Raw genomic sequence first — 22,866 nt, forward strand, 5'->3', positions numbered from 1 at the left:
TATTAACATATATGTTTTACGAATGTTTTTTGTTGGTGATCTGTCACACATAAAGCCAGCCTGGTCTTGATGTATAATTTTATGTAATATTTCCTTCAGACGCTTTGCAATTATTGCAGTTAATAATTTATAATCTGTATTCAACAGAGAAATAGGTCTGTATGACCCGGGATCTGATAAAATCTTGTCTTTTTTTGGAATAAGGGTTATGGTCGACGCGGAGAAAAATCGAGACATTGTTTTCCCATCTATGAAATATTCGTTAAATAAACAAGTCAATATGGGAGCTATATCTGTCTTCAACATTCTGTAAAACTCCGCTGGGATTTGGTCAGGCCCGGGCGCTTTCCCAAGTTTAGAGTCTTCAATTGCTTTTATAACTTTGGCTAACGATATGGGAACATTTATTGACTTGGCTTGCTCTGAGGTAATCCATGGACACTTAATCTTATCCCAGAACATCTTACTCGCCTCTATATCTATAGCTTTAGCAGCATATATGTTCTTGTAATAGTCTAGGAAGACCTTACTGATATCATTCACTTGAGTGTAATTCTGGCCTTCCCAGCTAATATTCCCTATTACATTCTTCTGATTCCTAGTTTTGTCTAACCTAGCCAAATATTTAACAGATCTCCCATATCGTCCGCCATATATGGCGTTCATTCTAGCTTCCTGTTGTATCATTTTGGAAGACACAAATAGGTCTCTTTCTTGGCGTGCGCTGTGGTACTTGTCCCAGTATTTTTTTAATGGGTTGTTTATAAAGTTTTGATATGCCTTCGAAACCGTTTTTATCAATTGGTTTTCCCGGGCTCTGATCTTTTTTTTTTTGTTAACCATATATAATTTGATCTCCCCCCTTAGGAAGGCCTTTGCTGCCTCCCAAAACACCTCATATTTATTCGCATATTCTTGATTATTTATGCAATATTCACGCCACTTGCTCTTTATCCACGTTTGGAATGCTCTATCATTTATCATATACTTCGGAAAATAGAAATTATTTCCATTAATTCCCTGACGTCCTCTAGTTCCTACTGATAAAGTTAATATAGCATGATCCGATAAATTGATTTCACCTATTTCTGCACTCACATCATCTCTTAAAAGGGCGTTGGAAATTAGAAAAAAATCAATGCGGGAGAAGGATCTATATACATGCGACTCACAAGTGAAGCTTTTACCATCGGGATGGTGGATGCGCCATATGTCATGTAATTTTAGTTCCTTACAAATTTGGGAAAACAATCTAGAATTCTGTGCTGGTCTACCCCTCTGCCTGTGGGGGAATCTATCCAATAAAGGCATTGGGGTTAGATTGAAATCACCCGCAAGGATTACATTAGATGTTTCATGCAGAATTAATCTTGCAATTATATCATTCCAGAACAATTGATCTGGGGTGTTAGGGCCATAAACATTGCATAGTACATATTTTACATTAAACATTTCTATATTAAGAATAATCCACCTGTTATTAACGTCTAATTGTATATCGTGGATTCTATATTCCAACTCCTTACTAATTAAAAAAGCAACCCCTCTTTTCCTCCCGGCACAATCTGATGCTATAACTTGCCCAACCCATTTACATTTAAGCTTTTGAGCTTCAATATTTTTTTTTTTTTTTTTTTTGAATCAGCTTTATTGAGATAATAAAAATAGGATTACAGGTTATGGAGACGCAGCTCCAGTTTCATACATATTTGATGTAACAGTACATGCTAGATATTGGGCCGATTCAATTTTACTATTATAACAACAATACAACATTGGACTGGACCAGCAAGCACTTATCAGAAGATTTAACTCTTTACAAGTGAATAAAGAAATGCAACATAGAACAAGGGAATTCTGTCTGAATTTCAAACACTTCTTTTTCATTATGATATTGCAGAAGGGGGGGGGGGTTCTCAACAATAAACTCCATTGTGTTTCTATATAACTAATGTATGATATGGAATCCACCTATCTATCTTTAAGGTATATTTCCCATAGTGATAAAACTTGAGCATAAACTTCCATTCTGTCTGTTTTTAAGTAATATAGTTCCTCGAGATGAACCAATTCAGAAACTCTATTAACCCACATCTCTATAGTTGGGGGATCTCGCGACCTCCAGTTCTTAGCTATTAGAAATTTTACACTATTTGACATAATAAAGAATAATTTAAGGGAGGGTTTATGTTTAATTTTGGGAGGTTTATTTAGTAACCAGATTAGGGGGTCCATAGGAAATTGTAGTTCGAGTATGTCTTCTATCTCTAGAATGACTGACTTCCAAAGATTATGTATAACTGTGCACCACCACCACATGTGGGCCATGCCACTGTTGGCATGTCCACAGCGCCAGCATTTGTTTTGCGATTTGTGAAATAGTCGGTGAAGTTTGTTGGGTGTGTAGTACCATCTATGTAGTAATTTTAGGTTAATTTCCATAGTGGCTGTGGAGATAGAGGTCTTAAGTGTTGCACCTATTATTCTTGATCTGATGTGTAGTGGGATTATTATCCCTAAATCCTTCTCCCAACTTTCCATATAGGGAATGGGGTAACCCGGAAATGGTGTGATCAATATTTTATAGATTAGTGATAAGGTATGTCGGATTGGTGGTTCTCTGATGCATAACTGCTCAAATGAGGTTAATGGTCTGGTCATATTGGGAGATTGGTCATGAGTCATGAGGAGGTGGTATATTCGTTGGTATGTGAACCAATTAGTCAAGCAGGAGAAACCCTGTTGTATTAAGTCTGTTTGTGATTTGATCTGTTCATTGTGGACCATCCAGAAAACCGGAAAATCTTGGAGATGTGAGGGATAGGAATGTTTGTTTATGTTGGGACCTAGATCAAGCTCTCCGTTTTTAATTAGGGATGTCAATGGAGAGGGCCTAGAGGAAAGGTGTGGGAATAAGGTTAGTAGCTTATGCCATGACCGATAGGTTTCTGTAATAGTAATGGTCGATTGGGGGTGTTCGTCTTGGGGGTGTTTAAAAGCCCAACATGGGCTGCTAAGGTTTTGGGATTGCGCTATGCTATGTTCCATGACAACCCACCTTTTGTGTTGTTTATGAATACTCCAGTCTACAATTCTTTGTAGGAATATCGCGTACCTATAATACATTAGGTTAGGAAGGCCTAAACCTCCTTGTAACTTGGGGAGGGACATAATAGTTTTATTAATTCTTGGGTGCTTTTTATGCCATACAAAATCACTGAGAGCACATTGTAGGGAAGGTAAGTATCTCTCTGGTAATGGGATAGGCAGGGTTTGAAGAATATATAAGATTCTGGGGAATACATTCATTTTTATTAGGTTAATGCGACCCAGCCATGATAGTTTTTTGGATCTCCAAGTCGAGAGATCTCTAATTATTTCGGATTTAATTTTTTCATAATTGAGTTGAATCAGTGCCTCTGTAGAAGTGGCTAGGTATATGCCTAGGTATTTAAGATGGCACTTGTTCCATTTAAATGGGGATAGAGTTACTAATTGTTCTGATTCTTCCGGTCCGATGGTAATATTTAGTATTTCGGATTTTGTAATGTTGACTAGGAAGTTGGACACATTATGGAAAACCTGGAATTCTCTAACCAACAGGGGTAACGAGGTCAGTGGGTTGGTCAAGGTGAATAACAAGTCGTCAGCGAATAGAGATATGGTGTATTGTTGATCATTTATTGTGAGTCCTGCTATATCTGGGAGGGATCTAATCCTAACTGCTAATGTTTCAATTACGCAAGCGAAGAGCAAGGGCGATAGTGGGCATCCCTGCCGTGTCCCGTTAGATATTGTAAACGGGCCTGATAAGGTTCCATTTATTAGTACCCTAGCGCTAGGGCTAGTGTATAGAGACATTATGTTTTGTATCACTTTCTCCCCAAATCCCATGGCTTGGAGTGTCATTTGTAGGTAGTCCCAGGCAACACGGTCAAAAGCCTTCTCTGCATCAATAGAGAGTGCTATTAGTGGTATTTTATGGTTTTGGGCATAAAAGATTGTGTTCAAGGCTCTGACCGTGTTGTCTTTCGCCTCCCTCCCCAGAACGAATCCCACTTGGTCAGGGTGTATGAGGTCGGGTAACAGATTGTTAATTCTATTTGCTAGTAATTTTGAGTATATTTTGATATCGGTATTTAGCAGGGATATTGGGCGGTAGCTAGTGGGTTCGATAGGGGATTTTTGAGGTTTCAGTAGTACGGATATATGGGCTTCTAGGGCTGGTCCTGAAAAAGGGTGGGTAGAGTCTATGTAGTTGAAATATTGCAATAGGTGTGTGGATAGTTGCTCTGCAAAGGTTAAGAAGTATTTGTAAGTGTAGCCGTCAGGGCCTGGAGCTTTGCCGTTGGGTAAGTTTTTAAGTACAAGTTGAAGCTCTTCTAGTGAGAACGGCTCGTCTAACGCTTCTTTTTGTAATTGGGTTATATGGGGGAGTTTTAGTTTAGAGAGGTATTCTGATATTAGTTGTTTTCGAGAGTGACTAACTGGGGTTTCTGTTTGCGAATGCGAAGGAAGATTATATAGTTTGTAGTAGTACTTTCTAAATGTTTCTGCAATTGCCTGTGTAGTTCGGTGGGATCTACCTTCACTATCTTTTATGTGGAGAATATAGTTAGACTTTGTTTTTTTCCTTATATATCTGGCCAGAGAGCGACCTTGTTTATTTAAATCAATGTATGAGTGTTGTTTGAATAGGAAGGCTTTTCTATTTTGTTCCTTCCCCAGGATAGAAGCTAGTCTAAATCTCGCAGTCTGTAATGTTTGCAGAATGGATTCGTCTTTTGGATTTGTTTTATGGGTTTTCTCTAGTTGGGATATTTCTAAGAGAAGGTTATTGGTCGCTTCTCTCCGTAGTTTGGAAAGGTATGCTTTGCAAGCCATCAACTCACCCCTAATAGTACACTTATGGGCTTCCCAATTGGTTTGTGGGGATGTGTCTGTGTGTTTATTATGCAGGAAAAAATCTTCAATCCTGTTTTGTATTTTTAATTTAATAGCAGGATCTAATAGTAGGCTATCATCTAGCTTCCATATGTAGTTTGTGATAGGTTTAGAAGGCCACATTAGGGCACAACATACCCCTGCATGGTCCGACCATGTCATCGGTGTGATGTCTATGGACCTTACTAAGCTCATACTTGTTATATCTGTGAATATGTAATCGATCCTGCTATACATTTTGTGAGGAAAGGAATAAAATGTGTAGTCGATGGTGTCCGGGTGCATCACTCTCCATATGTCTAAGCAGCCCCTTTGTTGCAGGGTATTATTCACTTTCTTGACGTTATTTTTAGAGATAGAAACATTGTGAGTGGAGCTGTCCATATTAGGGTTTAAAGGGAGGTTAAGATCGCCTCCAATAATTAGTGTACCTTTTTGGATATCGAGGACCTCATTTAATACTTTTTTAATAAAGGAGTGTTGTTTTGTGTGTGGTGCATATATTGAGGCAAGTGTGATGGGAAGGCCATATAGTAGGCCCGTTATTATAAGAAATCTGCCTTCTCTGTCTCGGTTGACGGAGAGCTCCTGAAAAGGGATCCCCTTTCTGATCAAGATGCCAACTCCTTGTATTTTTTTTTGTGTATGGGATGCGTAATAGCTTTTACCAAATTTATAGTGAAATGATTTGGGCTCTCTACCCTTTAGGAAGTGAGTCTCCTGAAGGAGTATAATATCCCCTTTTTTCTGTTTAAAATCAGTTAGAGCAGTTGTTCTTTTCCTGGGTGAATTTAAACCCTTAGTGTTAATAGTTATAACATTAATATTTCTACTTTCATTTTTCTTACTATGAAGTGCCATATAATACTATCTTAGGTGTAACATAGTGTAATTGAGATCTCCCCCAGGTATACAATAGTAGAGCAGATAGAGATAAACATGTAACTTGGTGTGCTGCCGTCCAGTCCTGAACATTAAATAAACTTAAAAACAGAATAACAAAAAACATAACATAACAATCATAATAACATACATAAAAACATAACCAAACCATATTCTGTCGATCAATCGACAAGTTACTAGGAGGAATAATCCCTCTTCCTCAGCAGCTCCTAGCTGCAACGACCAATCCCCCCTCCCCATACCTCTGACTAGTGCTATAAAGGGTCTTATATGGTCAGGGGGTGGCCTGTATTTTACTTTGTTTGTTAATCAACTTCCCTTGGTATTAGTGAACAGGGAATTCGGGTTGGGGCAAGGAAGAAAAAAAGGAAAAGAAGGGGGGGGGCATATGGCTCTCAATAGGGTGAGAGTAAATATTGGTTGGTGAGAAACTTATGTAGGGAACGTTAATTCTAAACAGTATAAGTTTCACTTAACTAGTAGTTAACATATGAACAAATAAACACATATATAGATCAGAGTTCATTTGAGTATCCAGGTCATTTGGAAGGTAGAAGAATGTTTTGCTGTCTTTCGGCAGATCAGGTACAGGCAGCTTCCTGGGGGTCAGCAGCTAACAATGAATAAGAAGAGAGAATTATACTTATCTGTGGAATTGTGTGCAGAAACCACTCTATTCAAGGTAAGAAGAAAGTCAAGGAGGAGGACCCCGATGAGTAGCTTGGTCACGTTGTTTGTTCTTGGAACGGACTGTGGACCATTCCGTTCGTAGGCTTGGAGGTACATTGTGCTTCTTGGAAACTTTGGAACTGCCATCTTCATCTGTTATTGTGGGAGGGGTGTGGAATGTAAGACCTAGTGCTTTGGAGAGAGTGTCCAAGTCCGAAGACTCTCTATATATCAGTAGTTTGCCTTCATGGGGTATTAGAAGGCTGAAGGGGAAACCCCAACGATAGCGAAGGTTATGTTCTTGTAGTAACGATGTTATAAACTTTAAGGATTTCCTCTTTTCAATCGTTGTTGGGCATAGGTCTTGATAGATTTGTAATTCCTTATCTCTGAATAAGAGAGGACGTATATTTCTTGCAGCTAGCCAAATAGCTTCTCTATCTTTGTAATGTAATATCCTCACTATCACGTCCCTTGGTGGTGCAGAAGGGTTAGGGCGAGGTCTTAGAGCCCTATGGTCCCTTTCTATGGTGGTGTCTGTGAAAGTGGAGGACTTGGTTATGAAGTTGAAGAGATTTAAGATATAGGAGTGGAGGTCCTCAGGTGATATCTCTTCTGGTATGCCACGAATCCTTAGGTTGTTTCTCCTACTCCTGTTCTCCAAGTCCTCCACCTTGTTCTGTAAATCGTTAATCACGGAAGCCTGTTGAGTTAGGCCGGATTCTGTATTGCTTAGCATGGAATTAACCACTTCTTGGGTATCCTCTAAGTCCTCAATTCTGTCTCCTAGTGTGTTGATTTCTTTTTTGACCTTAGAGATCTCTGACTGTATAAAGGATTTAAGGTCGGCAATGTCAGATTTTGAGGGCAATCTATCTATGGTAGCTTGTAAGGTAGAAAGTTGTTGTTGAGTTATAGATTGCTCTGTGTTGTGTATAGGTACTTGGTTAAGGGCATCATCAGAATGTCCTTTTGGTGAAGGGGGGGTGTTCATTTTACCTTGGTCTGATGGAGAGAAAAAGGCAGATACTGAAGTTGTCTGTATGATAGGTTTGCCAGCTTTGTCAGACTTAGGTGGTCTCCTGGTCGACATCCTCACAATCTGTTATGACGATTGAAAGAAAAAAAAAAAAAAAGGGCTGGAGGATTGGGATATATCAACCCACTTTGTGTAGTTCCAATATATATACAGTTCTCACCACCTCTCCCTTCTCTTATATTAGTGCTTCTTAAAAAAAGTATATATAGTGTTATTCTTCCTCTCTTGGTTTCAGTGTCTCTGTTCTATACAAAAATAATTAATGAACTATGATACCGGAATGCTGCATCTCTGGTAGTTTTAGATATTGTTTTTTGGCAGTGCTGTCTGTTTGTAAGTTAATCTTTGCATCTGTCCCTTATTTTTATATATAATGTGTGGGTAGCAGAAAGTATGGCAATTGTTTCAGGGGTGTGCTGAACTGACCTGCTTCTCATTCACTTTTATTTATGAGGGCCATTGCGTTCCTTATGTCGGCATGCCACGTGGGCTTAAGAAGCTAAAATGGCGATCAGAATTTTTCCCCAGGTATCTCCTGCTCTTCACCCCAGCGTCTCCCGCTGATTCATAACTCTGTGTTAAGCGGTATTAGTGAAAGTTTCTTACCGCTGATATGTCCCCTTATTTAATGACTGTCCGGTAGGTGTTCCGAGTCTGGAAGGTTGTGCGGCAGCATCGCGGAGCAGTTGTGGCTAGTTGTTGGAGCGCACCAGCTCCGTGTTCCAATGTTCCGGATGCTCCGGGTGATCAGTTCACCCCATATGTCCGACCGGGTTCGCCTGCGTTGAGGGAAAGTGTTATCGGGCAGCTGCTAAGGAAGAGCGGTCCCGGAGCTCATACACTAAGCGGCCATGTTCCAGCACGGCCAAGCCCCGCCCTCGAGCTTCAATATTTTTAAGATGTGTTTCCTGTACCAATGCTATATCAGGATTCAGTTTGGCAAGATGCTTAATCACTAACTTCCTCTTTTTAGGTGACGTAATCCCGCCTATATTCCATGAAACGAACTTAATCGTCCTCATCTTATTTGTCTGAGTGAATTATCTTCAAACCTCTCCAGTGCACAAATTAAAATTTATATATGTTTGGGGGAGGAGGGGGGTAATAAGACGTGGGAAGGAGAAGAAGGAAGAAGAGGAAGAGAAAAAAAAAAAAAAAAGAAGAGAAAAAAGTCTCCATAATTATTAAAAACATTTCGAACTCGGAAACATTTGCCTAACAGGTCTAGGATAGGATACCCAACTACCATTTATTCAAGATATTTGTCGATTTTTACAGATTTCTCTAGCTTCTGTTATATTATTTATAGTAATATTTCCTCCTGGTTCCTCCAGGATTATTCTAGCGGGGTACATTAATCTGGCTTTGAGCCCTGCATTGATTAATCTAGAACAGTATGGGGCAAGCTCTTTTATTTTCATTGAGGTTTCACTAGAATAATCTTGGAACATCAAAATTTTTACTTGACCCAAATAAAGATTCCCTAGTTTCCTATAAGCTCTTAGGATATTACTCTTATCTTGATAATTTAGATACTTTATCAAAACAGGTCTGTTGCGATTTTCTCTCGTGTTATTTCTATTTATACCTAATCCGTGTGCCCTTTCAACTACAATGGGGGCTTTATCAATGGCAATACCCAAAGCCAGTGGTAGTGTGGAGCTAGCAAAGGTTATTAGGTCCAAATAATCATCACTCTCTGGGAGGCCGATGATTTTTAAATTATTTCGTCTTGAACGATCTTCTAATTCATGTATTTTGTCTTGTAATGTAGTCAATATTTTGCTATTATCTGCTATGCTTTTTTCTTGTTTATATAATATGTCTTCATTACTGGACACTCTATCCTCCACTTCGGTAAGGCGGCTAGAGAATTGTTTTAATTCTACCATTATACTTGCCATTTGGTTTTTTAGCATTTCGAATTGTGGCAAAAAGATTTCGGACATTTGAGCTACCAAGGGCTGGATGTCATTTTTGTGTGTTGTAAATTCTAAAGCACTATCTAGATGTGTTTCAGATGTTCTTACTCTTTTATCTTTTTGTTTGGGGGGCATGGCCGGGGAGTGATATTTATTGTGAGTGATATATTTATCCATGTACTATGAACCGTGAAACTTATATACCTAAGGTTCTTTTATGTTCCCCCTATTAAGTGTAGGTGAAAATAAGATAGTGTTATTAACTATTTAGTATTGTGTAAGGGTACACACCCATGCATATAGAAAATTGAATTGAACAAAACTACCAGAGGTGATCTGTGTGTGTGTGTGTGAAAAAAAATATTTAACTATCATAAACCGTATATTTTCTTAATAAACTTGTGAAACCTTACATTTATCGAAAACAATATTCTGTCCTTAAATAGAGCTATATAACCTTATATCTTTTGGCCTAAAAAGATAAAGTGTGGCTGGATATAGTTTAAGCTAAAAGCATTAGCCAAAGTTACCTTGCTGAACCACTGATTGTAGATAGGCAAGTTTAAGAGATACTGTTTTTTTCAGTGGTATAACTCTTGCTAGGAAATTATTTACAGCTCCCAGAAGGCGTAATAATTTACCTGCTAAACGATGGAAATTTCATAGCAAACCCTTCTAGGGTATATATATATTTCTTTAACTCAGATTTATATATTATAGTGTGCAGGCCCTTCAGACCTCTTCAGGCCTCTTCTAGTATAACAATCAGTGTAAATAACTTTTTATGACATAACATTCCAGAAAATAAAAAAAACATTCATGCGATTAGTACTATAGGGCAAGATAGTTTTCCTTGCTTATTCTGTGCAGACAACCAAAGCCCTGTCTCAAATCATGTGCGTTATCAACGCCCTTATTATGTCCTCTGAGATTTTAAATCAGCAACGCACAAGTTAATATGCTTGCTTTAGTACATTAGAGAAAGTTCTTGAAGAAAGTTCCTCAGTTTTTTCTGCTTATGCTCTTTTTCCCTTTTTTCCCTTTTATATTTTTTTTTTAAGGTATAGAGAGTCGTTGTTTTATATATGGCAGAGTATAATTCCACTATATGATTACCAACACTTTAGTTAGCGCAGAAGTGGAAAAGAAAAATGGAAACACGGGCAACAATTGGGTTAAAATATCTTAATCAGTTCTAAGATACTTGCTCAGTTCCTTTGGGTTTTCCCAGATACGATCTTGATTTCCTTATGTACCAAGACTTCTTGTGTGGTGTTCTACAAAATACCTTTAACTCTCTGCTGTGCTCTGCTGTGCTAGCACTCGTCCTCCACCTGAAGTGTGGCAATCAACCACCCGCTAGGCAACCTGCAATGCGGTAACTACCGCCCCAACCTTTGTGGTTTACTGTTTGCGACTCCTGTGTCAAACTAAGGCCGCCACCTGTTAGCCAACCTGCTATGCTGTAACTGCCGCCGAACCTCCGTGCGGTTTGCTGATTGCGGCTCCTACAACAGGATAGAGCCTCCGGCTCGGGGCTTCAATTTCGTCTCGGCCGGTCTCTTGACCTTTTGGAGTTACCCTGGCCGCACACGACCTCCTCCGCAACTCTCGGCCTCTGGGGTCGCCGCCCCACTCTGTGCACTTCCGATCTCCTACGCCCTCCTCTGTACCTCTCGGGCTCCGGGCCCGTCGCCCCTCTCTGTATGACAGGACAAATTGGGCAGTCTTGAGAAGTCGAGTCTAACACCTCGCTCGTGTTTCCGGGTTCAGGCTCTTGCAACTGAGCCTCTTTGCTTGTTCCGTGATTCCGCCACTAGCACCTCTGACTAGGTGCAGTTGCCCTAGGAAGCAGTCCCACTCCAGCAACGGGCATATGGCAGGGAGAAGTTAGATACGAGCCCTCAGCATGCACGCTCAGTTACCATGAGCGGTGCTTGGCTCCTCCCACCGGATCCGGAACCCTCTACTTGATACAAGCCTTGATAGACAGAGCACCCACGGAACAAGATCTCCAAATTTTGGCAGAAAAAATTGAACCGGTAAGACATAACGAAATATCACTGCAGCAACAGACAGCAGGTGAGTTAGGAGCAAAACCACAGACAGAAGAATACAAGCCTATCATTAAAAAAAAGAGATCAACCGGCATATAAATAAAGTAATTTATTCCCTACATACACCATTAAAAATAACGGAGAAAGGCGCAGCCGAACACCTCAAAATGGCGCCCATAGCAGAGCCGAAAAAATACTTGACCACTAACTCCATAGATGTCATGACGACCGTCAAAGCTGGCAAGAGAGATGTTCTCCTATCCACACCACCGACCCCAAAGAATATTAGCCAACCGCGATGGTCATCGTGGATGGAACAGCACTCTGGGCCGACATCACTGCTTTGGGAGCTTGAGGGGGACTCCCGGAGAGCCGCGGACATAAAGACATTAGATCTTTCAGTACATAGTAAAATGTCGGCTGGCAACTCAGACCACTATCAGCAGGTCGTAATACCCAGCACATCGCCGGATCAACAAAGAAGTGAAAACCCACCCGAAACACCGACAAATGGCGCTGCCAAAATGCAAAGAGGCCTACAGAATCGGCTTACCCACATTCATGAAAGATCCTCTCTACTTACAGTCTCCGGTTTCCTACACTACTTACAAGTAGAAGAAATGGAGGACATTTATGTTTGCAGATGATTTCTGTGGGCGGTTGAGGTGCAAGTAGTATACCCTTTATATCATAATTTCGTTTATTATAAAAGAACTGATGTTGATACTGTTCTTGCAATGTTTATTAAAATGTTCCACTATTAGTATGAAAATATGATCAATACTGCCAATGTTTTTAATGTTACCTCATTTGGTTTGATGTTTGTTATGTTTGGTTGTGCTCCTATACTCATATACATATAAGAACACAACATATTACTAGAATAATAAACAATTTAACAACTCTTTACTCAATAATTGGAATGTGTGCTCTAAAAACACCTAGACTTGCCTAGTTAAATATATCCCAATAATAAACCCATGCTGCACTAAACTTCACAATCAAAAACCATCAAGCCCAGCAGATAAAGCACTCAAATTATTGAATTGGACTTAGTAGCAACTATATGATATAATTATTTTCCACACAATAGGGTTGGTGTCCACTAATATTTTTTTTTTATTTCAACAAAGTCCAATCTTTGCGGCTAGCGGCCGAAGCTGCAGAAGAGACAAACAGTTTACAGGATATCAACTCTTGACTAGCTAAGGCACTTTTCTTTTTATCTGACAAAATGTATAGTCTACTAAATAGTCCCCATAACAAGGCAGAAAAAGTATAAATACCTAACCTAATGTCAGATAAACGAAAAATGATCTATACTCTTATTTATATCTTATAAACACCATATACCCATAATGTTGGTTAAACCCCAAAAAGATCACACATGTACCCACATTGCTCACAGCAATTAAAGTGGCAGTTCACTCACTTTCTCTAATCACTTTTTTACTTTACATACTCAATTAAGTTGTTAGCATATACGAATTAGAATATGCCTGTCTCTGGCTTATGCATCTATATACCTCAATTAATTATGCTTTTGAAATGTTATTTTTTCTTATGGATGCAATTTTCTTTTGTTTTATTATATGTTTATCTCATTCTCTGTTCAACATTAACCCCTGGACTCAGACTTTACCAATGAACAAGGTTCAAAAGAGATCGACTATAACGAACTAGGGGACTGAAAAAAAACGAGGAATACTACTCCTAATGTATAAAATAGCACAGACAAGATGTGATTGTCTGATATATTGTGCTCTCTTAATATTGTTTTTGTTTGTATTTTCCTCAATAATAATAAAAAAAAAAAAGGCATATATTGAGGGACTGTAATGACAAAAACAGAATTTATGCTTACCTGATAAATTACTTTCTCTTGTGGTGTATCCAGTCCACGGATTCATCCTTTACTTGTGGGATATTCTCCTTCCCTACAGGAAGTAGCAAAGAGAGCACACAGCAGAGGACACACCCAGTAAGAAAGGGGAGGGTTTGTTTGAAACTGTTTGGTAGTGGCGGTAATAAAAAGCCGTTTTTTTAATTCATTTTATATGCCTGATGAAACGGCCAGGAGGGCCGAGAAACGCGTAGCAATATTTTATATGTACCAATTTTATTATGTGCTTGTCAACCCTGTGCAATAAAAGTTTTAAATTTGTTTTAATATAACTTGAGCCTGGAGTTTGAATACAAGCATGCCACTACCAGACAGTCTATCATACTGGAAAGCCGCCAGTAAAGAGCCGGAGAGAGCCAGCTGGTCAGCTCTGAGTGCCAGCCCGCTTCCACAAGCACACTGGTGTGCTGTGCCAAAGTGTGAGTACCCTGTGTACACAATATTTGGAGTGTTTGCCGATTTTTACCGATTGATACACACATTTGTGCGCCTCTCTTCTTCTCTCATCATCTTTTCAGCAAACACGTTTTCCATCCTGGGATCGTTGTGGAGAGTGCAGCCGTGGGAAGTGTTCCTAGCCTTGGGACTGATTTGGATGCTTAGGATTTCAAGGAATCTACATTCAAAATTATGCCAATCACATATGGACATTGAATCTAACGCCATTTAATGAGGTTCCCCTTTTCATTATTTATAATTGTTATTGTACAATTGTTTGGTCTTATAGTAGCGTATAAACAGACACTATTGTTATAAATTTATGTTGCAAATTTTTTACTCTATTCCATATGTTGTGCATAGTGAGCGCCCTCTGGTGACCTAGGTCATTTATTTATTTAACAAACAAGGAAGATGTTTGTCTGAAATCCTTAGTTGCTTGTAAATAGAACTTTAAAGCACGAACTACATCAAGATTGTGTAACAAACGTTCCTTCTTCGAAGAAGGATTAGGACACAGAGAAGGAACAACTATTTCCTGGTTAATATTCTTGTTAGAAACAACTTTAGGAAGAAAACCAGGTTTGGTACGCAAAACTACCTTATCTGCGTGGAACACCAGGTAAGGTGAATCACACTGCAAGGCAGATAATTCTGAGACTCTTCAAGCAGAAGAAATAGCTACCAGAAACAAAACTTTCCAAGATAACAGCTTAATATCTATGGAATGTAAGGGTTCAAACGGAACCCCTTGAAGAACTGAAAGAACTAGATTTAGACTCCATGGCGGAGCCACGGGTTTATAAACAGGCTTGATTCTGACTAAAGCCTGACCAAACGCTTGAACGTCTGGTACCTCTGCCAGACGCTTGTGTAAAAGGATAGACAGAGCAGATATCTGTCCTCTTAAGGAACTAGCTGACAATCCTTTCTCCAATCCGTCTTGGAGGAAAGACAATATCCTGGGAATCCTAATCTTACTCCATGAGTAACCCTTGGATTCACACCAACAAAGATATTTCCGCCATATCTTATGGTAGATTTTCCTGGTGACAGGCTTTCTAGCCTGAATCAGAGTATCTATAACTGACTCTGAGAACCCACGCTTTGATAGAATTAAGCGTTCAATTTCCAAGCAGTCAGAAGCAGAGAAATTAGGTTTGGATGCTTGAACGGACCCTGTATTAGAAGATCCTGCCTCAATGGCAATGTCCATGGTGGGACAGATGACATGTCCACTAGGTCTGCATACCAAGTCCTGCGTGGCCACACAGGCGCTATCAGAAACACTGAAGCCTTCTCCTGCTTGATTCTGGCGACCAGACGAGGGAGAAGAGAAAAGGTGGAAAAACATAAGCCAGATTGAAGGACCAAGGCGCTGCTAGAGCGTCTATCAATACCGCCTTGGGATCCCGGGACCTGGACCCGTAGAGAGGAAGTTTGGTGTTCTGACGGGACGCCATCAGATCCAACTCTGGGGTGCCCCATAGCTGAGTCAGCTGGGCAAATACCTCCTGGTGGAGTTCCCACTCCCCCGGGTGAAAAGTCTGACGACTTAGAAAATCCGCCTCCCAGTTGTCTACTCCTGGGATGTGAATTGCTGAGAGATGGCAGGAGTGATCCTCCGCCTACCTGATTATTTTGGTTACTTCCGTCATCACTAGGGAACTCTTTGTTCCCCCCTGATGATTGATGTAAGCTACAGTCGTGATGTTGTCCGACTGAAATCTGATTAATTTGGCCGCAGCTAGTTGAGGCCATGCCTGAAGAGCGTTGAATATTGCCCTCAGTTCCAGAATGTTTATCGGGAGAAGAGTTTCTTCTCGAGACCATAAGCCCTGAGCTTTCAGGGAGTCCCAGACCGCACCCCAGCCTAATAGACTGGCGTCGGTCGTTACAATGATCCACTCTGGCCTGCGGAAACATATTCCCTGAGACAGGTGATCCTGAGACAACCACCAGAGAAGAGAATCTCTGGTCTCCTGGTCCAACTGAATTTGAGGAGACAAATCTGCATAATCCACATTACACTGTTTGAGCATGCATAGTTGCAGTGGTCTGAGGTGTATCTGAGTAAAAGAGACTATGTCCATTGCTGCTACCGAATCCGATTGTCTCCATGCACTGAGCTACAGATGGCCGGGGAATGGAATGAAGAGCTCAGCAAGTAGTTAAGAGTTTTAACTTTCTGACCTCCGTCAGAAATATTTTCATTGCTACCGAGTCTATTAGAGTCCGTAGGAAGGGAATCCTTGTGAGAGGGGAAAGAGAACTCTTTTTGATGTTCACCTTCCACCCATGAGACCTCAGAAAGGCCAATACAATCTCTGTGTGAGACTTGGCTGTTTGGAAAGACGGCGCCTGAATTAAGATGTCGTCTAGGTAAGGCGCCACTGCTATGCCCCGCGGCCTTAGGACCGCCAGGAGGCACTCTAGCACCTTTGTGAAAATTCTGGGAGCAGTGGCTAAGCCGAAGGGAAGAGCCACAAACTGGTAATGCTTGTCCAGAAAAGCGAACCTGAGAAACTGGTGATGATCTTTGTGGATAGAAATGTGTAGGTATGCATCCTTTAGATCCACGGTAGTCATATATTGACCTTCCTGGATCATTGGTAAGATTGTCCGAATGGTCTCCATCTTGAATGATGGGACTCTGAGGAATCTGTTTAGAATTTTTAGATCCAGGATGGGTCTGAAAGTTCCCTCTTTTTTGGGAACCACAAACAGGTTTGAGTAAAAACCCAACCCTTGTTCCACGAGTGGAACTGGGTGAATCACTCCCATTGTATGTAGTTCTTCTACACAGCGTAAAAACGCCTCTTTCTTTGTCTGATCTGTAGACAGACAAAAAATGTGGAACCTTCCCCTTGGAGGAGAGTCCTTGAATTCCAGAAGATATCCTTGGGATACAATCTCTAATGCCCAAGGATCGTGTACATCTCTTGCCCAGGCCTGAGCGAAGAGAGAGAGTCTGCCCCCCACTAGATCCGGTCCCGGATCGGGGGCTACCCCTTCATGCTGTCTTGGTGGCAGCTGCAGGCTTTTTGGCCTGTTTACCCTTATTCCAGCCCTGGTAAGGTTTCCAGGTTGCCTTGGGCTGTGAAATGTTCCCTTCTTGCTTTGCAGCCGGAGAGGATGAAGCGGGCCGTTCCTGAAATTACGAAAGGAACGAAAATTAGCTTTGTTCTTTGTCTTAAAGGGCTTGTCCTGAGGGAGAGCATGGCCTTTTCCCCCGGTGATTTCTGAAATAATCTCTTTCAATTCAGGCCCGAAGAGGGTCTTTCCTTTAAAAGGAATGTTCAAAAGCTTGGATTTAGACGACACATCAGCCGACCAGGACTTTAGCCATAGCGCCCTGCGCGCCACAATGGCGAAACCTGAATTTTTTGCCGCTAACTTAGCTAATTGGAAAGCGGCGTCAGTGATAAAAGAATGAGCTAGCTTTAGAGCCTTAATTCTATCCATAATTTCCTCATATGAGGTCTCCGTCTGGAGCGAGTCTTCCAGCGCCTCAAACCAGAAAGCAGCTGCAGTAGTTACAGGAATATTGCAGGCAATAGGTTGGAAAAGAAAACCTTGTTGAACAAAAATTTTCTTAAGTAACCCCTCTAATTTTTTATCCATAGGGTCTTTAAAAGCACAACTGTCTTCAATTGGTATGGTTGTGCGTTTAGCAAGTGTAGAAACAGCCCCCTCCACCTTAGGGACCGTCTGCCACGAGTCCCGCATGGGGTCAGATATGGGGAAGATTTTCTTAAAAACAGGAGGGGGAACAAAAGGGACACCTGGTCTATCCCACTCCCTAGTAACGATATCCGCAATCCTCTTAGGGACCGGAAACGCATCAGTGTAAACAGGGACCTCTAAGTACTTGTCCATTTTACACAATTTCTCTGGGACCACCAAAGGGTCGCAGTCATCCAGAGTAGCTAATACCTCCCTGAGCAGAACACGGAGGTGTTCTAGTTTAAATTTAAAAGCCAATGTATCTGAATCTGTCTGAGGAGGAACCCTTCCTGAATCAGAGACTTCTCCTTCAGACATCAAATCCCTCGCTCCCACTTCAGAGCGTTGTGAGGGTATATCAGATACAGCTACCAAAGCGTCAGAGTGCTCATAATCTGTTCTTAAAACAGAGCTATCACGCTTTGCAGGTAACACGGGCAGTTTAGATAAGAAAGCTGCAAGAGAATTATCTATGACTGCCGCTAAGTCTTGTAATGTAAAAGGGTTAGACGCACTAGAGGTACTAGGCGTCGCTTGATCGGGCGTAACTGGTTGTGACACTTGGGGAGAGGCAGGCGGGCTACCCTCGTTACCTTCAGTCTGGGAATCATCTTGGGCCACATTCTTAAGTGCAACAATATGATCTTTAAAGTGTATAGACATATCAGTACAAGTGGGACACATTCTGAGAGGGGGTTCCACCATGGCTTCTAAACACATTGAACAAGGATTTTCCTTAGTGTCAGACATGTTTAACAAACTAGTAGCATACACAGACAGGCTTGGAAATCACTTTAATCAAATAAAAAACACAATTTGAATTTTTACTGTGCCTTTAAGAGATAAAAAAGGCACACAATTTTGCAAAACAGTGAAAAATGCAGTAATCCTTTTGAAACTTTCACAGTATGTACCTAGAGCCTTAGCAATATTGCACCACTAGTATCAAAACGATTAACCCCTTAATGCCCAAACCGGAGCAGCCTAAAGCCAACACCTGGTTAAAATTACTACAGCACCTTGCCACAGCACTGCTGTGGCCCTACCTGCCCTTAGGGACCAGATTTGGGGGAATAAAGCTTCCTTTAGGCCCTCAATACAGCATCAGGACCCTCCATATGAAGCAGCATGAACTTCTGTGTAATTCTAACTGCGCATCTGAGGCGCAAAATTAGGCCCCTCCCACTCTACTCCGGAGCTATGAGGCCTAAGAAATCACTCCAAAGTGAATAAAAAATAGCCATGTGGGTAATAACCCCAGAAAGAACCCAAATGGACTTTCAAAGTGTCATTTTCCTAATAAAGCAATCGATTGCCCTGAATTAGTGTCAACCAGCATAATTAGCCCTGTAATGTAAGCATTCAATTCCTTACTAAGTCTCTGAACATAGCTTACCCTCCCCTCATGGGGATATTGTCAGTCTCTTCTAGCATTATCTCAGTCTCGTCTAGAAATAAATGACTACACATACCTTATTGCAGTTCCCCTGCAAACTGTTCCCCCCAACTGAAGTTTTCTGGTACTCCTCAGTCCTGTGTGGGAAGAGCAGTGGATTTTAGTTACAACATGCTAAAATCATTTTCCTCTCAGCAGAAATCTTCATCACTTTTCTGCTAGAGAGTAAATAGTACAAGCCGGTACCATTTAAAATAACAAACTTTTGATTGAAGATAAGAAAAACTACAATTCTAACACCACATTCACTTTACCCTCCCGTAGAGAGACCCTAGTGCTTAGAGCCGGCAAAGAGAATGACTGGGGGGTGGAGCTAGAGGGGGAGCTATATGGACAGCTCTGCTGTGTGCTCTCTTTGCCACCTCCTGTAGGGAAGGAGAATATCCCACAAGTAAAGGATGAATCCGTGGACTGGATACACCTTACAAGAGAAATACCCATATTCAAAAATCCTCCACTAATGGCTCATAGAAGAGTGAAAAATTGAAGAGATTATTTAGTTAAATCAGATGTAGGCCCCAGTAGGGGTAGTATACAATCTAACATTAGTGATAAGAACTTGGGTACATACCCTTGTTTAAATTGTATGAGTTGTAGTTCTATAATCAAGGGCAAATTTTTTTTGTCATCCACACAATGGCAAACAGTATAGAATCAATGGATTTTATACATGTGAAATTACACATTTTGTATATCTCATTAAATGCCCATGTTCTCTTGTATATTTAGGTGAGACCACCCGCAAAGCAAGAGACAGGATGAGTCAACACCGTTCTAATATACGGTGTGGTAATACCGAAGCTCCAGTCTCTAGTCACTTTATTGAAAGTTGCTTAGACAAAAAGAAACTTGGTGGATACTGACAGGCCCATTTATCAAGCTCCGTACGGAGCTTGAAGGGCCGTGTTTCTGGCGAGTCTTCAGACTCGCCAGAAACACAAGTTATGAAGCAGCGGTCTAAAGACCGCTGCTCCATAACCCTGTCCGCCTGCTCTGAGCAGGCGGACAGGAATCACCGGAAATCAACCCGATCGAATACGATCGGGTTGATTGACAGCTCCCTGCTGGCGGCCGATTGGCCGCGAGTCAGCAGGGGGCGGCGTTGCACCAGCAGCTCTTGTGAGCTGCTGGTGCAATGTTAAATGTGGAGAGCGTATTGCTCTCCGCATTTAGCGAGGTCTTGCGGACCTGATCCGCAGTGTCGGATCAGGTCCGCAAGCCCTTTGATAAATGGGCCCCATAAAATGGATACTATGGTCCCAAAAGGCCTTAATAGAGATTTGGATATGTCAGTATATTTGTAATCCATTTTCCTTACAATTTCAGGTATATTAATGAATAATTTGAAAGATGAGATAAATAAAATTATTTTTACCATCAAATTAAGTGTAACAATCTTTAGGTAACCGAAAAAATTGTGTGTACATACCATTTTTAAAATTAGATTTAAATTAGAGATAGAATTTAGTAATAGAGACTGTAATAGTGTAATATATGGATTCACCACTAGGTGGAGATAGAGATGCATGAAATTCAGGGAATTTGCCCTTTGGCGCCAAAGTATACAATATAAAAGTTTGCAATACAGATTGTTAACCCATGCATGATTAAGGGGTATCAACCCCGAAACGTTGCTGCTATTTTATGTCCTAAATAAAGAATTTTGCAACTTTGAGTGCTGTGGACATCTATACACTGTGTGGACAGACTTTGGGTGAATTGGCAGCTCACCTGTCTTCACGAGCACCTTACTATCTATTGTGCTGTTCTATTTACACTTTTTTACTTAATAGTGGGGTGAAAGTACTCTCGAGTGTAAGAATCTTCTCTAATTTCAGTAGATACTGGAGCCCGACTATTTAAAACAAAGTCTACTTCAAGAACAGATTGCTGTGTCTCAGTAGTTCCACTTCTGCTTTCCGTTGCCTCCTCAAATATACTCCACTGAATGGGCCCCTGCATTTCAAATCAGAGCTCAATCTCTGCAATGGCTGTTCACTACAGCCCTCGATTGTTATAGCTTGGATAGATAGATAGATAGATAGATAGATAGATAGATTAGTTTAGATAGATGATAGATAAGATTAGATTAGATTAGATTAGATAGTTGCACCTATGGTACTTCCACACCTGATATTATTACTGTCTATAAGAATGCTATCTGTTCTCCAAGTGGGAAAAAAAGGTAACAATGCCTTGTGCATTACTATTTTTAAGGTTGACTTTTTTCATATTTTTTTGTATTATTATGGCAGTCTACTGCCATTTGAAAATACTCTTTCTCAAATGTGCTTGCAAGTAGCATGTAACTGAATTGTGAATATTGTAAACAATTTTATATTTGCATGTAAGATAGAGTTAGTTTCTATATCATGCAGCAGTAACAGTAAAAAAAGTTCTTTTAAAATGACTATTGTTTATGGTCACTTTGAAATGGCTGTCGAGCTCCACCCACTGATGACATCACAATCTGGGCTGCATAACAGGCTTCACTAGTAACAAAAGACTCACTAATTGTAATCAACAGTCTGTCAATGTTATTCAGCAGAGTGACTAGATGCAGCCCAGATCGTGATGTCATCAGTGGGTGGAGCTTGGCAGCCATTTCAATGTGACCAGAAACAAGTCATTTTAAGATAACCTTTTTAGCTGTTATTGCTGCATGATATAGAAAGGGTGCAGAAGGCTATATGCAGCTTAATCTAAAGTAAGACTTTAAGATGACTAAGGTGTAGACTGTCCCTTTAAAGGAACATGAAACCCGAAATGTGTGTTTCTTCATTCAGAAAGAGCATATACTTTTAAACAACTTTCCAATTTACTTCTGTTATCAAACTGGTTTAATTCTCTTGGTATCCTTTGTTGTAGGAGCTCCAAAGGGCTACTTTGAGCTAGATAAACACATCAGGTGAGCTAATGACAACAGGCATAATATCTGCAGCCACCAATCAGCAGCTAGCTGCCAGTAGTGCACTGCTGCTCCTGAGCCTACCTAGGTGTGCTTTTTAACAAAAGATACCAAGAGAACTTAGAAAATTATCTAATACAAGTACATTGGCAAGTTGTTTAAAATTACATGTTCTGGCAAAATCATTAAATCATTTAATTTTGACGTTACTGTCCCTTTAATTGACTTGCAATATTGAGCATTTCTGTGCAATTGAAGATTATGTTGGGTTCTGTATACCAAGATGGGAGAGTTTTTTTTGGCTTGTATAGCACCATGTAAATGCATCCATAAACGTGCTGGGCTGGCGTAAGACATGTCAGTTGCCTTTTTTTTGTTTTTTATCAAAGCAGTTGTGTTTGAAAGATAAGGAGAGAGAAAAGCACAATCTAATCATTGCAAAACGGATGTCATTTAGTAAAAAAAAGTGCACTGGAGTTAAAATAGTATTGCAGTGAAAAAGTTTAGCGTAATAATTGTATTATTTATTTTAAATATTAAAGGAACATTAAACGTATCCTTTATTCTCCCTGTAAAATATTTAAGTAAGGTAAAAAAAATAATATTGCATTAAATGGACACTCAAGTCAAAATATTATGATTCAGAAAGAGCAGCAGTTTTTAGGACACTTTTCAATTAACTTCCATTATCGTTTTATAGTCACACTTTCTGGGGAACAAGATTCTACTGAGCATGTGCACAAGCTCACAGGGTATACATATACTAGTCTGTGATTGGCTGATTGTAGGGGGGGGTGAATAAATTTGCCAGAAAAAAATCTACTGCTTTTTTTTTAATTTAGAGTAGGTGTTAAATCATTGTATTTTTATTATGCACTTGTTAATTATGTATTTCTATTGC

The sequence above is a fragment of the Bombina bombina genome, chromosome 11 (genome assembly GCF_027579735.1).
Source record: "Bombina bombina isolate aBomBom1 chromosome 11, aBomBom1.pri, whole genome shotgun sequence".
In the NCBI taxonomy this organism is placed as follows: Eukaryota; Metazoa; Chordata; class Amphibia; order Anura; family Bombinatoridae; genus Bombina; species Bombina bombina.